A 15,761-nucleotide genomic window follows, 5' to 3' on the forward strand; every position below is an offset into this window, starting at 1 on the left:
ATGCAGTTGCAAGGGGTTGCGTGGGGTTGCTAGGTGGTTGCTTACTGGACCAAGTTTAAAGAGCCCACCCCAAGTCTATATGATATTGATAGTTGATATTATATGGTGAAAGATTTAATGCAATATGATGCATGATTGGGAGGTTGCATTTTCACTCTAATATAAAATATTTTCTCCACTGACAGTTGGGTTTAGGGTTGATGTTTGGGTTAGGGAGGTTGAGTTGATAAAATATGTATTGCTGTTTACTGTATTACATCAATTACAACTAAAACTACAACTCACTTTTGGTGCCAATTTCTGGACATTTTACCCGGAAACTGTTCACACATGCAATATATTCAGCAACACTTCCAGCTTTGCCCAAATTCAGCTGTTGCCAAATTCACAGTTTGATGAGAGTAATCTTAGTAAATTAAAAGAGTGACCTACTACCAGAGTACCCGCAGATAGATGGGCCCAGGTGAGGAACCACAAGACCGCTGCCAACCTCCTGCAGGTCCAAACTTGGGTCTCACAAACCAGCTATCTTATGGGGCTTTTCCACTGCATGGTAAAACTCGACTCTACTCTGCTTGCTTTTGGGGGGTTTTCCACTGTGGATAGTACCTGGTAGCTGATCCTTTTGTTAGTACCAACTCAGTCTAGGTTACAAGCTGGCGTCGATACTAAATGTGATGTCAAAACCCTGCAGATCACTGATTGGTCAATGAGAATTGTCACTACAGCATCACTGGATTTTCGACACTGGACATCAACCCGCTAGTTTTAAAGTTAGCTACAGCGATAGCAGTATCATTTGTTCTCGTGACATTCGAAGTGTAAAAAGAAATGGCCGTGCGCAAAACCACGCCGTGGTCAATAAATTAGGTGCAGACGTTCCTCTCGTTAGCGACGAATGAAACAATGCAAAACGAACCTGCTACAGGTCTAACCAGACCTACCAACAGTGTAGGGAAAAGTAAAAAAAAAACTTAAAAGTGACTACAGAACTATCAAGGAAAAGTGGAAGTGGTTCTGCCAAATGAACACCATCTGGCAAGCAATGGGAGGGAGAGTGCCCTGGACTCGGCTGGAATCCACGGCTGGAGTTCACGATGGAGGATGGAGGTTAACTCTATAATCTGCTTGAAAGCTTGACTTTATTTAGTTGACCAGCTACTGGAAAGCTTGCTTCTAAAACAACCAGGCCAATTTAACTGTTACACTTGTGTAAAATCACCATGCAACAACTGCTTTACGCAGCAAAATGAGCTAATAGCTAACAGCAAGCGGTTGTGTTATTGTTTATTGTTTTGTGTCGTGTTTAAGATGATGTCACGACAGTAGAGGCGGCGCAACTATGATGATCAGCCTATAATCCCACCCACGTTGAAGCGGTACTAAACTGCAGTGGAAAAGCAAGCTCAGAAAAGTAAAGCGAGTAGACTCGAGATGAGTCAAACCATAACGTGCAGTGGAAAAGTGCCATTAAACCCATGCAGGTGTTCCACATCAGAGCTGGTGATAATAACTTCTTGTGATGTTAGCAGTTGGAAGGATTCTCGCAGGTTTAAGCTCTGCCAAATGTGCAAGAAGAACAGAACAAGCACTAAGCCAACACACTGAATGGACCGTGCAGAAATAGAGAAAGTTAGACAACATTGATACAGTCATCCAGACAGAACAGAGAATTTTAATAGAGCTAGAGCTTATTGTTGCATGCAGTTCTTTAGGAGGGACTAAAGGCAAGGACTGGAGACTAGAGAGGCACTCGAGCTAGAATAATATTTCATAAATCCTTCTCTTAATACGATGCCCCTCTGAGATAGAGACTAGGATGGCCCGACCTTTAACTGTTGACCTAATACATTTACATATCGTCGAGGTGCTATAGGGACAGAGATTTATTATTATTATATTCTTTACACAAACAAATAAAAAAAAATTGCTAATGGGGAATAAAAAACAAACAAACATTTAACATTAATCAAAGTATGTTTTCCCAAACAGTTTTTCACTAAATGAACACACTTACAAATATTTATAAATTTGTATTTATATTCACCAATACATAGTAAAAACACAGCAATATTTACCAACGTATGCAACTTATTTTAAGGTATTTTATGTGAAATTCTACAAAATCTATGACGAGTCATGACATTGAATTAATCAAACTTTCTGAATTATATCTGCAGTTTTGCTACTGAAGTTTTAATCAGAGATGTGATTAAACTATATGTCATTGCACTCTTGCGAATCGTGACACAAGGAAGGGGTGCAAAACTAGCCTTCTGGCATAATAATTATTGCAATATGTTTGATGTTACTTACAATTATGTTGCCAAAAATAAATAAATAACATTTTAAAATACCATATCTATTCAGTGAATAACCCAGTCCAAAACAAAACCTAATGAAACCACCCTGTCCCCTTGGAAAAAAGACAAATAAAGAGACAAAGCATTCCTGTGTGTGCTTGAGAAAGAGAGAGAGAAAGAGAGGGTGAGACAAATCGGAACACCACCCACGCAAGTCTCTAAGAGCGTAATAAAAGAGCTCTCCACCAGGACCTCTACGGTTCTGATCCAATTAGCAGAAAGAATGTGAGGAATGTTTATAACGAAAAGACCCCCACAATGGCCTGAGGGGAATTTCCCTCCATTTCACCTTCACTGACTCCATACTGACACAGACTGGAATTCCAGCAGACTTCCACAAAACCTCCAGGACAACTTGGATGGAAACACAACCTCTCCAATCCTGGGAATTTAACATATATAGTCTGGACAGAAATCAAATTTACTTTCACCACCAGAGGCTGCTCTGCCTTCCCTGTCCGTTTTATTTAACAAACCTATCTTATTTCTTTATTTTAAAACAACGGGTCCTATTTAGTGTTAGATTCCTGGGTTAACAAGGTTACAGTAGATGAGGACAGCATGTATTTAGCATCTAAACTAAGGCATGTTTAGACCACTAGTCTTACCAGACAGGCAGATAAGAGAAAGAGACAGCGGAACAGAGGGGGCTTGGAAATGCAAACCTGCAAAAGCAAAGACTGAAACCTTTGTTTTGGTCTAGCACTGTGAAATCATCTCTTTTACTTTGAGTTTGGCTATGTTTTTAATGCTTGCTAAATAATGTTACATATGTGCTGCTGAACGGACGCAGAATAGCTGAAGGTAATTAAAGTCTTTTATTATTTTAAAAATAATAATAAATAAAATATTTATTAAAAATACTGTAAATTAGAAAACAATAGTACATAAAGGTTAAAGAGAAAAAAAAATACATATTTTTTTATTTTTATTAATATAAATAACAAATAAAGAAAATAATAAAAATCATAGTAAATATTAGTTAAATGGACAAGAATACCTAATATAAAATTAAAACAAGAAAGCAGTAGTAAATATGGGTCATCGAATACATAAAGTAATTAATGTATTTTTATTAATAATAAAAATAATAAGAAAGCAATAGTAAATATTGATAAAAAAAGACAAAAAATAATTAAACAAATAAATAAATGATATATATATAAAAAATAAGAATTGGGTACATTTGGGTTACACTAACAAAAGCGTACATAAACTATTTTAATAAAAAAATTTAAACAAATATAAAGAAAGAAGTAAAAAAAAAAATAACAAGATAGCAATATTAAATATATGTTAAAGAGCCAAAAATACAAGGCAGAGTTCTGATCTGATGATGAGGCAAATACAGGCCATCATTCTCTGTCTTCTAATTAGGTTGCTATGGCGACACGCAGACAGGTATCCATCATTTTTCCCTCCTTAAAAAACAACAACTACTAAGGCACAAAGTAGAAGCTGTTTCTCTCTTTTCCCAGCCACATTTAACTTGTGTACAGACATCTGCTGGTCACATAGGATGAGTTCATATGTTCAAAAACAGCTAGACAACATGCAAAAGAATGAAACAGGAAGTGTATCTTCAAAAGCATTATTAAAAGTTTAATTTCTTTTTACTTAAAAATACTTGCTAAATATGTGCCATTCATGGTACTAGATGCTGGAAAAAATAAATACATTCTAAGCTACAAAGAATGACATACATGTCCACACATGCACTACCATGTAAACACGTACAAGAAAGCGATGTCGCACAATGAAACAGTTTGAAGATGATAAGCGTCTTTGACCTGCTAAGGTTGCCTGTCACACATGAGATCCTCCTGGATAATTGCAGTGTCTATTTTCTCTCTATGCAATAAAGAATGTGCTAATGGAGCCATATTGTGAATTTTGTGAGCATTTGTGTCATTTTAAACAACAGCTGCAATCTTCATCAATGTGACAGCTGACAGAAACCAGCAGAAAGATAACACAAAGACAAATTGAAGCCTGAAATGAAAGATTGGCCTTGTGCTATAATGTATTGAAGGTCCCTGTTAGGAGGTGAGACAGAGACCTTCATGCCCATAGGTTGATAGAAGCAGACAGGCCTTGGAAAATCTTTCAGGGTCAGTTGTCGATCTCCCACACTTCAATCTATGCACAACACACACGCACGCACGCACACATGCACACAGAGCAGACAAAGGCATAGACAAAATAAAATGCCGACTGAAATAAGAACAGACTAGTTTAAAAGTTGGTAAGGGAAAAGTAAGGGAAAGGAGGGAAGGGAAAATTAAGGGATAGAAACAAATAAAAGGATAAGAGGAAAGAAAGTGAGAAAGAAAGGCCAAAAATGAAAGGTGAAACGAAAGAGAAAAAAGGAAAGCATAAAACTGAAATATGTAAAGGAAAAAAATAGAGAAGGAAAAAGGAATGAAATGAACTTAGTCATTTTTATTGCAACAAAACCTTCTCCAGTCAGGTCAGCGCATAGAGCGGTGCTCTGGTTTGGTATCGTTACCTGCTAATCAGCACATTAACTTGATTTTTGCATCCAGTGGTCTGGTAACTCTAGCAGAAGAATTGCTTGTTCACTGTTTAATCAGCTCTGCTTTAATGGCTTGGTTTCTGCAGCCCCACTGGTCTGGCATGCTGACCGATGCACTGATGTCACAATGGAATGGTCGATCGGTTGAGGGATGGTTTAAGACAGATACGGTCTATTTTGATCAATATGGATGAGTGTGCAGGGGGCGAACAGCATGTGTATGTGTGTTAATGTGACGGAGGATATACTGTGCTGGGACTAGATCCCCTTCATACCTGATTAATATTTAAACACATTTTTCTGTCGTCTCTATACCCGGTCACTAACATGTTCACCCTTTCAACCTCCATCTTAACAATTGTTCTGTACCAAATAAAAAAAGAACAATCTTATCCATCCATCCATCCATCCATCCACCATCCATCCATCCATCCATCCATCCATCCAACATACTGTATATATAGAGAGATACAAATATATATATATAGGTATAGGCCTAGATACAGATATAGATACGTATATGCCTATAAGGTTGACTTTTGTGTACGTTACTCAATGCTAACATATGTTTCCTCTGGTAAAGAAATGATTAGTAATTAATGAAGATGTCTGAGAGAGTCTTTTGTCTGTCTCTCATCTGAGTTAATTATTTCTCTATTTATCTATAAATTAAAAGTAATCTAGTAACAGGACTGAGTGTGCATTTCTGAGAGACAAAGAGAATCTTGGCAAGAATCTTTGAAAGATACTCAGTAAGATACTCCAAAAATGTTTGTTGTCGAATAGTCGTTTGATCTCATTTAACGTAACATGAGATCACATTAAACTAATGATGAGAGCAACACTGCAGTTCGCGCAAGACTGAAGTGAGGAAGAATTACACAGCTCACAGTCCAGATGCACTATAAACTTTCCAAACAGCTTCAGGTGACGTAGATCCCAAAGTATGAGGGAATTATACAAAAAAATAATAATAATAAGTAAATTCAGAAGCACTCTCATTGTGGAATAAGCGGAGCCGGAGCTCTTTAAAGGAAACACCCCGGAGTTACATCTTTAATGCGGTTATATTTAAAGCGCAATAGCTTTATTAAAGTTCAAATAATATGGAAGCAGGTCATGCAAATAACTATAAACTGCGAAACAGTCATTTCTCTGTGTAGTCAGTGCCTCTTCTATGAGTTGCGCTAATGTCCCCATCTAAGGGGGAGAGATTGACACTGAACCCGTCTGATGCACACTCTGTCACGAGGACGCTCGTCCCTTGAGCTCACACGCTTAATGCAGCTAGATTATAACGTGATGGCTCGCGACCTATTGAATCATAATATATGTCACTGTGCATTTCTTATCATGAAGAAAATTGTCAATACGCAGCTTTATTAATAAGAGATAGTTTGTTTTTTTCGGAGTTAAAGATGGATTGAAGTGAACAGAAAGGTGAGAGAGGGTAGTCTTCACCCCATCATACACTGCAACAAAATACATTTTTGATTTGATTTTGTTTTGGCTTGTTTTGCCATAAAAATATCTAATACTCCTTTAAAACAACGTACATTTTCTTTTGCAGCTATACAGCAGAAGAAAAAAAAATTCTGAGAATGTTTAATATAATATTAAAAATGCAAATATTTTTAAATATCTAAAAATCCTTTAAAAAAAAAAAGATGCATTCACCTGAGAAGCATATAAGATATTTAGACTTGCTTTAAGAGAATAGATCTTGAATACAAGTATATTTTGTCTTTACAGCACTTGCAGAAGTATAACCAAATAATAAAAAAAAAAATTACATACAAAATACACTTATATTTAAGATACATTTAAGCAAGTTTAAATATCTTATATGTTGCTTCTCAATTAAATGTATCTAGTTTTAAGGATTTTTAGACCATTTTAAATGGAAAACAAGACAAAAACTATGATAACATTACATTGAATTTCTTTACTGAATTAAACTTAATAAAAAGTATTTTTCCCGTTAATTCAGTGAATGTCATTTAGAGGTATTTTTCAAAGTTAATTTGCAAGCAAATTACAACCTTTTAAGTCGGGACACAAGCTGAATAATCGTTTAAGAGCTAATGATTAATCTTTTCAATAATAGTCGAATAGTCGAATAATCGTTCTAATAATCGTTAGATTAATCGATTATCAAAATAATTGTTAGTTTTAGTCCTAGTATTTAGTTTAATAAAACTGAGTGGCAAGTTCTGTGGGCGAAAATGGTTTGTTAATGACAGAGGTCAGAGGAGAATGGCCAGACTGGTCCAAGCTGACAGGAAGGTGACAGTAACCAAAATAAGGATGCGTTACAACAGTTCTATGCAGAAAGCATTTCTGAACATACAACACATCGAACATTGAGGCAGATGGGCTAAAGCAGAAGAAGACCCCTCCGGGTACCGCTATTGTCAGCTAAGAACAGGAAACTGAGGCTGCAGAGGCAACAGGCTCACCAAAACTGGACGGAAAACGATGGTCTGACAAATCTGGATTTCTGCTGAGGTACACAGATTGTAGGCCCCCTGCAGCCTCATTTTTCAGTTCTTGGCTGACAGAAGTGGAACCCAATGTGGTCTTCTGCTGTTGTAGCCCATTGGCCTCAATGTTCAGCATTCTGAGATGCTATTCTGCTCACTACAATAGTACAGAGGGGCTATCGGAGTTACCGTAGCCTTTCTACATTTACATTTACATTTACATTTACATTTATGCATTTGGCAGACGCTTTTATCCAAAGCGACTTACAGAGGGACTGCACTTCTTACAGGTACAATCCCCCCGGAGCAACCTGGAGATAAGTGCCTTGCTCAAGGACCCAACAGCGGCATCTTGGTCTTGAACCGCTGACCTTCTGGTCAGTAACCCTGAGCCTCAACCACTGAGCCACCACTGTCCCCTTTCTGTCAGCTTGAACCAGTCTAGCCATTCTCTGTTGACCTTCTGTCAACAAAAAGGCATTTTTGTTCACAGAACTGTTGCTCACTGGTTGTTTTTTGTTTTTCACACCATTCTCTATACACTCGAGACTGTTGTGTGTGAAAATCCCAGGACATCAGCAGTCACAGAAATACTCAATCCAGCCCTTCTCGCACCAACAATCATGCCACGATTTAAATCACTGAGATCAAATTTTTTCCCCATTCTGATGGTTGATGTGGATATTAACTGAAGCTCCTGACTCATATCTGCAGATCATATATTACACTGCTGCCACGTGATTGGCTGATTAGATAATCGCATGAATGAGTAGATGTACAGGTGCACATAATAAAGTGGCATTATACTGCATTATATTTCTGCAATTATATTTCTGCAAGTAAAATACTGGTGCTTGAAAAATAATTCTGGTAACTAAGTTAACAACATATTTTTGCTAATTTCTTAAATTTTTTTCTGTAAGGCCGTATTTTGTTCTGTTTTCTTCTGTACATTAGTGTGAATCACAGCTAAGAAATGGAAATCAAAATACTGCTGTTCTGATGGGTCAGCAAAACAGGAAATGGACTGCGGTCAGATTAGCATGTCACAATAATACAGAACATACTCACAATGACTTTATTACACCTGTGTGAATGAGTGCACCATTGAAATAACACTAGCTTTTATCCAGGCAGTTGTTCAGCACCAAGGACAGCGGTCAAACACAAGTACGTGTCTCAGAGGTGGAACATAGAGATTTGGCACTCCTGGTGGCCCACGGTGGAGCACAATTGCAGTCATTCAGCCAAAATAAGAAATACAGTGAAAGCACTGAAGAAATGTTAGCCTGCGCTCTCTATCACACATATGCATGAATACACAGGCACACAGTTTGTGTAGGCGCAACATAGACCTTCTATGCCTCAGTGGGTTTGATAGCTAGTCGAGTTTTCAGGGAGGGTGACAGGTGACACATGGCCCATTCAGCTTTTTCTTCAAATCACGACACCTTTAGAAGCAGAAGATATGTGAAGTGTGTTTGGACCTCCTTGTGATCCATCAAAACAACCAGTAGGCTTTCAATAGAAGCTGAATCTCAACTCTTTTTGATGGCTATATTGTCGATATGACAAAAGTATCAGACAGGGAAAAAGCAGTTTTCCTAAACCACACACTCAATAAACCTGTAGCGCCTTAGAGCAGAATAACACATCTGAACTCTGTCGAATCAATCACCCCACAATAAGGGGTTTGGTGGAAATATTAAGTAAAATAATGACATTTGAATGGTCCTATGCAGAACTTAGTGGTGATTTCCTACACAAGATTATGGATAAACATTAACAGCTGAAACGTAATGAAGCCAAAGACAGTAGATACATTGCACTTCTAATGACTCATTTCCATGCACTAAAAGAATAAAAACACTATTAAACTGAGTCATTATTTCAGCATGAGCTCTTGGCATCTCACACTAAACGGTAATCAAATTATATTCTCACTGGCTCTGCATTACCACTGTAGCCAACAGCATACCACAAGAGCACAAATTAGCAATACCATCCCTTTAATTGTGCTAATAAGCTAAATGGGACAACGCAGTGATTGTCATCACATTATCTTTATCCTTTCCAACTTTTCCTGGCAATTAAACATCCTTCAGTGTTAGAAGGATACGTTTCTAGAATAAGCAAGTGTTTGATAAAAGGTAAATGGATAGACCTTTTTCACAGACTTTGATGACACGTTTCTTTTTAAATATTAAATGTAAATTTATAAGATTATGCTTTGTGCTATATTACCCTGGAATTAGTTTAAAAAAACAATTCAACCCAGCTGTGAGGGGGTTTTGATTACAGCTGCTGAGAGAATGACCGTAAATTTGGCATCCTATCTTAATCCACTGCACTCTTCTGGAAGTCATTCAAATGTAATAGTGGATTTTTTTCTTTTGGTCATGGAGCAAATGGGTAATAATATTTGCTGGGATCTCCCATTCAACACTGTCAAAGTTTAACCTGAAAACGTTTAATTCAGCGTTCTAAAACCCAGAGTGTGAAAAAGGTTTATTGAACATTAATCTAACAATTATTAGAATGATTATTCAACTATTCAGGTAATTATTGCATGGATTAATCATTAGCTCTTAACCGACTTTTTAGCTTGTGCCCCGAATTAAAAGGTTGTAAAAAATGTGCTTGCTAACAATAAATTGGACAAAACAGTCTTTTAAAAATACCTCTAAATGACATTCACTGAATTAAAGTAAAAAAAAAACTTTTTATTAAGTTCACATTGTTCCCATAAATCCTATTGTTATCAAGTGTTTTGTCTTGTTTTCCATTTAAAATTATCTAAAAATAAATTTACTTGAGAAGTAACGTATACCAGGGGCGATTCTAGGGTCAGAGCTTTAGGGGTGCTGAGCACCCAATGAGCCCCACTGCCACCACCCACCCTCTTTTCACACAAAAATAAAAAATATGTCTATTGAAAAATAACTTTATCATTTTAACATTGGTTCAACTAACTCCAAAATCCAGATTTTTTTTCTTTCTTTTTTTTTTTTTTTTAGACCTTTTCAGAGCACCAGCTTAATTGTGAGAGTTCACACAGACAGCCCCCTGTAACAAACACAAAACCTTCTTCATCTTCTGTAAATTATTTACAAAAAATGGTTCTTGAAAGGCTCTTTTTAGTGTGCCAAACTGAGTATGAGGGTATTGAGACAGCTTTAACTGTTTAGGACCAGTGTCCTTATCCCCTAAGTCTGAACAGCTCTCTTCTTTCTCTGCTGCTTTGGCTTGGTGGTCTCTATGTTGCACTCCCTCTGTCTCTTCATTTCTTTCACTAGTCAATTCCCTCTCATCCCTTATGGACTCTCCCTGTTGTTTTCCTCCTCCTTTATTATGAAAAAATGTGGTGTAAAATAATGTTACAAAAAGTAAATGTAATATAGGCTACTTAATGCCAATAAGTTAGTATAGGAGTATGAGTAGTTACTGTTTTGCTTGCCACTATTCACTATATGTCAATTTATTGTTGTTGTTTCCTCACCTGGTTCTTCCTGCATGCTCTCCCTTTCTCCTTTTCCATCTCCCTGACTTGGCACTGACAATCATACACAAATATATTGTAGGCAGGAGAGATGAGGTCAGTTTGTCAAGTCACAAAAATGTTATGGAGACCATTTACAGATTCTAAGGATATGATCAAAAGGCACACAGAGGCGTGCCATTTTAAATGTCTTTATTATTATTATTATTATTATTGGGCTTAGAAACTTTTTTAAATCACAAATTCCTTTCACAAGAGAAGCTGTATTCTCCATTGAGGGTTTGAAATAAAAAAAATAAAAAATAAAAGCAGGGGATTGCCTAGATAAGTAATTTGATACAACAGATAGCTGTTTTGCATTATCTGTTACTTTAGCTTAACACTTTTCAGAAGAACAAAAAAAAAACAAAAAACAAGACAGAGGTCATTATGGACTAGTCTCTCACCTGAATCTGTCTTTTTTCTTTTAAAGAACTGTTGTATGTCCATTGCTCACTGGCAGGCCACACACACACACACACACACACACACACACACACGCACACACACAGAGAGAGCGAGTAATGCTAGGAGTTCAGGAGTTAAGCCTGGTTCAGGTTAAATCCTCTGTGTGTGAGGAATGAATAAATACAGCAAAAGAAAAACATTAAACTTTCTTTTATTGTCTAGTTTGATAGTCAGCCACAACTGAAAAATAACAGATATAAATCTAGGAATGAATAACAATTCATTTAAAAAGCCACAGTGAGTGTTTTCACACATACTGGTGGTATACAGTGATATGTTTGTTTTACTCTGGTCCAAACGCCAGGGCTTCATGTTTCCATGACGACTGACCAGAAAAGACGCACGTGATGTCATGTTTACATGACTCCGATTGTTAAAATGAGTATCAAATTAACGATAAACTTTACCAACAGAGACACACGTACGCACTACACAGGTACGCAGTTTATTTGTCGCGCTGCTGTTTTTGTTTCACGCTCTAGCAGTTAATAAACAGAACTGCATGCGTCTTGAGGAAGAACATTGTAACCGGCGCTACTTCTCTCCGTTTATGACTATGGACGAATCACCCAGGTCCTGTGCTACTCCACAGCGGCGGCGACGCGCTGGACTAAAATAGTCCGAAAATAAACACTTATTATAGGTGTACCGTGGTGATTCAGGATACTCCAGTACTCACCGATATGGTTTCGGAATCGGAACAACTCTAGGTAAAAGGAAAGAAGTGTGAGACACAGCTTTGGAGCAACTTAGTTGATTCACAACACTACATAACGGGTTCTCACGCTGCATGTGTTTCGCGCTGGATGACGGTCGTGCTGAGCGGTTCAGGTACAGAGGAAAAGTAGAAGAAGAGAAGAGGTTGATACCATTTGCTAAGCGGGAGTGTTTTCATTTTCATCCTTAACACATACATTTTAAACCACAAACTACGGAGTATGTTTTGGACATTATTTAACCTTGTCAAAGACGAACAAAATTTTTAGAATAACAACATTTCTTACTCCAAGTTTTAGGGGTGCTGAGCTCCTTCTTAGGGGTGCTGAAGCACCCCTAAAAAGGGGCTAGACTCGCCCTTGACGTATACGATATTTAGACTTACTTTAAGAGACAAATATAAGTGTATTTTGTATATAAGTGTATTTTTCACTTGGTTATACTTCTGTGAGTGTAGTAAAGACTAAATATACTTGTAATCCAGATCTATTCTCTAAAAGCAAGTCTAAAATATCTTATATGCTTCTTCTCAGGTGAATGCATCTTTTTCAAAGGATTTTTAAATATTTGAAAATATCTGTATTTTTTATATTATATTCAACATTCTCAGATAACAAGTTTTTCTTCTGCAGTATAGCTGCTAAAGTAAATGTACGTTGTTTAAAATGAGATTTAGATATTTATATTGGAAAAAAAGCTAAAACAAAAAATTATAAGTATTTTGTTGCAGTGTATAAAGGGGCGAAGACTACCCTCTCTCACCATTCTGTTCACTTCAATCCATCTTTAACTCACAAAAAAACTCTCTCTTATTAATAAAGCTGAGTATTGTCAATTTTCTTCACGATAAGAAATGCGCAGTGACACACATATTATGATTCAATAAGTCGCGAGCCATCATGTTATAATCTAGCTGCAGCAAGCTTGCTCGCTTGAGGGAGAAATCGACAGATGTTGATTCTCATTATGCTTACAGAAAAGCATTGATAAAAATGGTTCACTCTCATTAGAAATTGACTATTTTACCTAATATTTGTGTCAGTTCTGTATCTTTATGCTTATTAGAGTACTATGCCATTAGCTAAGCGACATGCTAATTGCTAACTTCAATGGAATCAATTATAAATTCAGTCAGCTGTGCGCTTCACATAAGGATCGGACTATTTGATGCCTGAGTAGAGCATTTTTAAATCACATATAAGGTTCCATTTTAGTTAGGATTCCACCTAAGGGGCCATTCAGACTGAATGCATTCCTGGGCTAAAATAAGATAGATGCAATACAATGAAAGTAACAGAACATACAGTATCTCACAAAAGTGAGTACACCCCTCACATTTTTGTAAATATTTGATTATATCTTTTCATGTAAAAAGAACCAAATTGAAACAAATACGTTTATCTTGGTCTCATCAGACCACAGGACATGGTTCCAGTAATCCATGTCCTTAGTCTGCTTGTCTTCAGCAAACTGTTTGCAGGCTTTCTTGTGCATCATCTTTAGAAGAGGCTTCCTTCTGGGATGACAGCCATGCAGACCAATTTGATGCAGTGTGCGGCGTATGGTCTGAGCACTGACAGGTTGTCCCCCACCCCTTCAACCTCTGCAGCAATGCTGGCAGCACTCATACGTCTATTTCCCAAAGACAACCTCTGGATATGATGCTGAGCATGTGCACTCAACTTCTTTGGTCGACCATGGCGAGGCCTGTTCTGGGTGAAACCTGTCCTGTTAAACCGCTGTATGGTCTTGGCCACCGTGCTGCAGCTCAGTGTTAGGGTCTTGGCAATCTTCTTATAGCCTAGGCCATCTTTATGTAGAGGAAAAAACTATTTTTTAAATCCTCAGAGAGTTCTTTGCCATGAGGTGCCATGTTGAACTTCCAGTGACCAGTTTGAGGGAGTGTGAGAGCGATGACACCAAATTTAACACACCTGCTCCTCATTCACACCTGAGACCTTGTAACACTAAAGAGTCACATGACACCGGGGAGGGAAAATGGCTAATTGGGTCCAATTTGGACATTTTAACTTAGGGGTGTACTCACTTTAGTTGCCAGCGGTTTAGACATTAATGGCTGTGTGTGGAGTTATTTTGAAGGGACAGCAAATTTACACTGTTATACAAGCTGAACACTCACTACTTTACATTGTAGCAAAGTGTCATTTCTTCAGTGTTGTCACATGAAAAGATATAATCAAATATTTACAAAAATGTGAGGAGTGTACTCACTTTTGTGAGATACTGTTGGTGTCTTAAGATGTGTTTTTAAAAAAGTACGTTTAAACATGACTCGGCATCTCTAAAATGTGCCGCTTCTATGCGAGAAGTAGCAATAACAGTGAGATGCAGTGTAATGGTCAAAGACATCTGTCTAAAGCATGTTTACATTGAAATCTTTTGAAAAATAGCACAGACACACAAAAAAAGTATTATTATTCCATACCTCCAAATCATAATGAGGCAATTACCCACCCCAAATCGAACAGATGAAATAGGTAAGGAAAGAAAGAAATGGATTCTAAGCCCTGGCATCGTCTTTTTCACACAATATTGCACCAAAGTGAATCATATAAAACACTTCTCTCTCTCTTTTATTTCTCCCTCTCTCTGTCTTTCACCATGTAAGGAGTATTACTTAGGGATGCACCGAAATTTCGGCCGCCGAAAATTTTCGGCCGAAAACGGCACTTTCGGCACTTTCGGTTTTCGGCCGAAAGAGAAAAAAGGCCGAAAATATGAGCCGAAAATATATACCTCCTCGCCCCGCCCCTCAGTGCTCAGATTTCACTCTGGATCGATCTAGCCCTTATCACAGCGCTACCAAACAAAGGCCGATCATGTCAGCGGTGTGGAAATTCTTCAAAGTTTCTGATAAGGACATCAAATTTGCGATCTGCAGTGTTTATTCAGCAGAACTTTCAAGATATATATATATACAGAGTACAGCAAGAGATTCTACAGGAAAATGCCACAACTAGCGCAGCTACACCACAACTTGAGATGTATTTATCTGAACTACGCCAGAAGCGACAATCCCCTTGACTACGCATAAACAAAGACCGCTTTCCTTTGTTGCGCGGATTGCGCACAGGTATTTATCTGCCCAAGCACCAGCACAGAGAGTGAGAGTCTATTCAGTGCAGCATCTCATGTTCTTGATGAGCTTTCTGACAGGACAGACTGTCAGAAAGTTTAGCAACTTTTGTTCTTGAAGAGAAACCTGTCACTTGTACTTAAATAGAAAGCAATTACATTACACTTGTTCTTCACTTGAGGATACATCTGTCGTTTACAGTTGCCTTTGGATTTAGTTCAATTACTGCTGTTTTGCACAATAATGTTCACTTAAAGTGTGCATACGTTTACATAAACAGAATAGAGCACTGATCTATATATATAATTATATATTATAGTTATAGATCAGTGGAATAGAGGCCCTCTGCCATTCTGTGTTCTGCCTTTTTGTTTTAATTAAAATTACTGTTGCATATTTAAACTTTTTGAAAGATGCTAGCTAAGTTCATTACTTGACTGTTGTTTTGCATATAATAGTTTTCTAAAACTTTACATTATTTGGATAATTGTTAATAAAATCTGTAAAATTTGATTTTTACAGAACTGAAAGAATAATATTTAATATAGTTTTAATATAT

General features: G+C 37.3%; 2 protein-coding genes across 2 annotated transcripts in view; one reads left to right on the forward strand and one right to left on the reverse strand.

Annotated features, from left to right (window-relative positions):
• The window catches only part of LOC127635383 (cytochrome c oxidase subunit 4 isoform 1, mitochondrial-like), a 275,045-nt gene that overhangs the window by 19,424 nt on the left and 239,860 nt on the right, over nt 1–15,761 (forward strand). The gene's annotated exons all lie outside the window — the stretch shown is intronic.
• LOC127635375 (heparan-sulfate 6-O-sulfotransferase 1-B) overlaps nt 1–15,761 on the reverse strand; it is a 68,540-nt gene that overhangs the window by 12,732 nt on the left and 40,047 nt on the right. The gene's annotated exons all lie outside the window — the stretch shown is intronic.

Source organism: Xyrauchen texanus, chromosome 42 (genome assembly GCF_025860055.1).
Source record: "Xyrauchen texanus isolate HMW12.3.18 chromosome 42, RBS_HiC_50CHRs, whole genome shotgun sequence".
NCBI lineage: Eukaryota > Metazoa > Chordata > Actinopteri > Cypriniformes > Catostomidae > Xyrauchen > Xyrauchen texanus.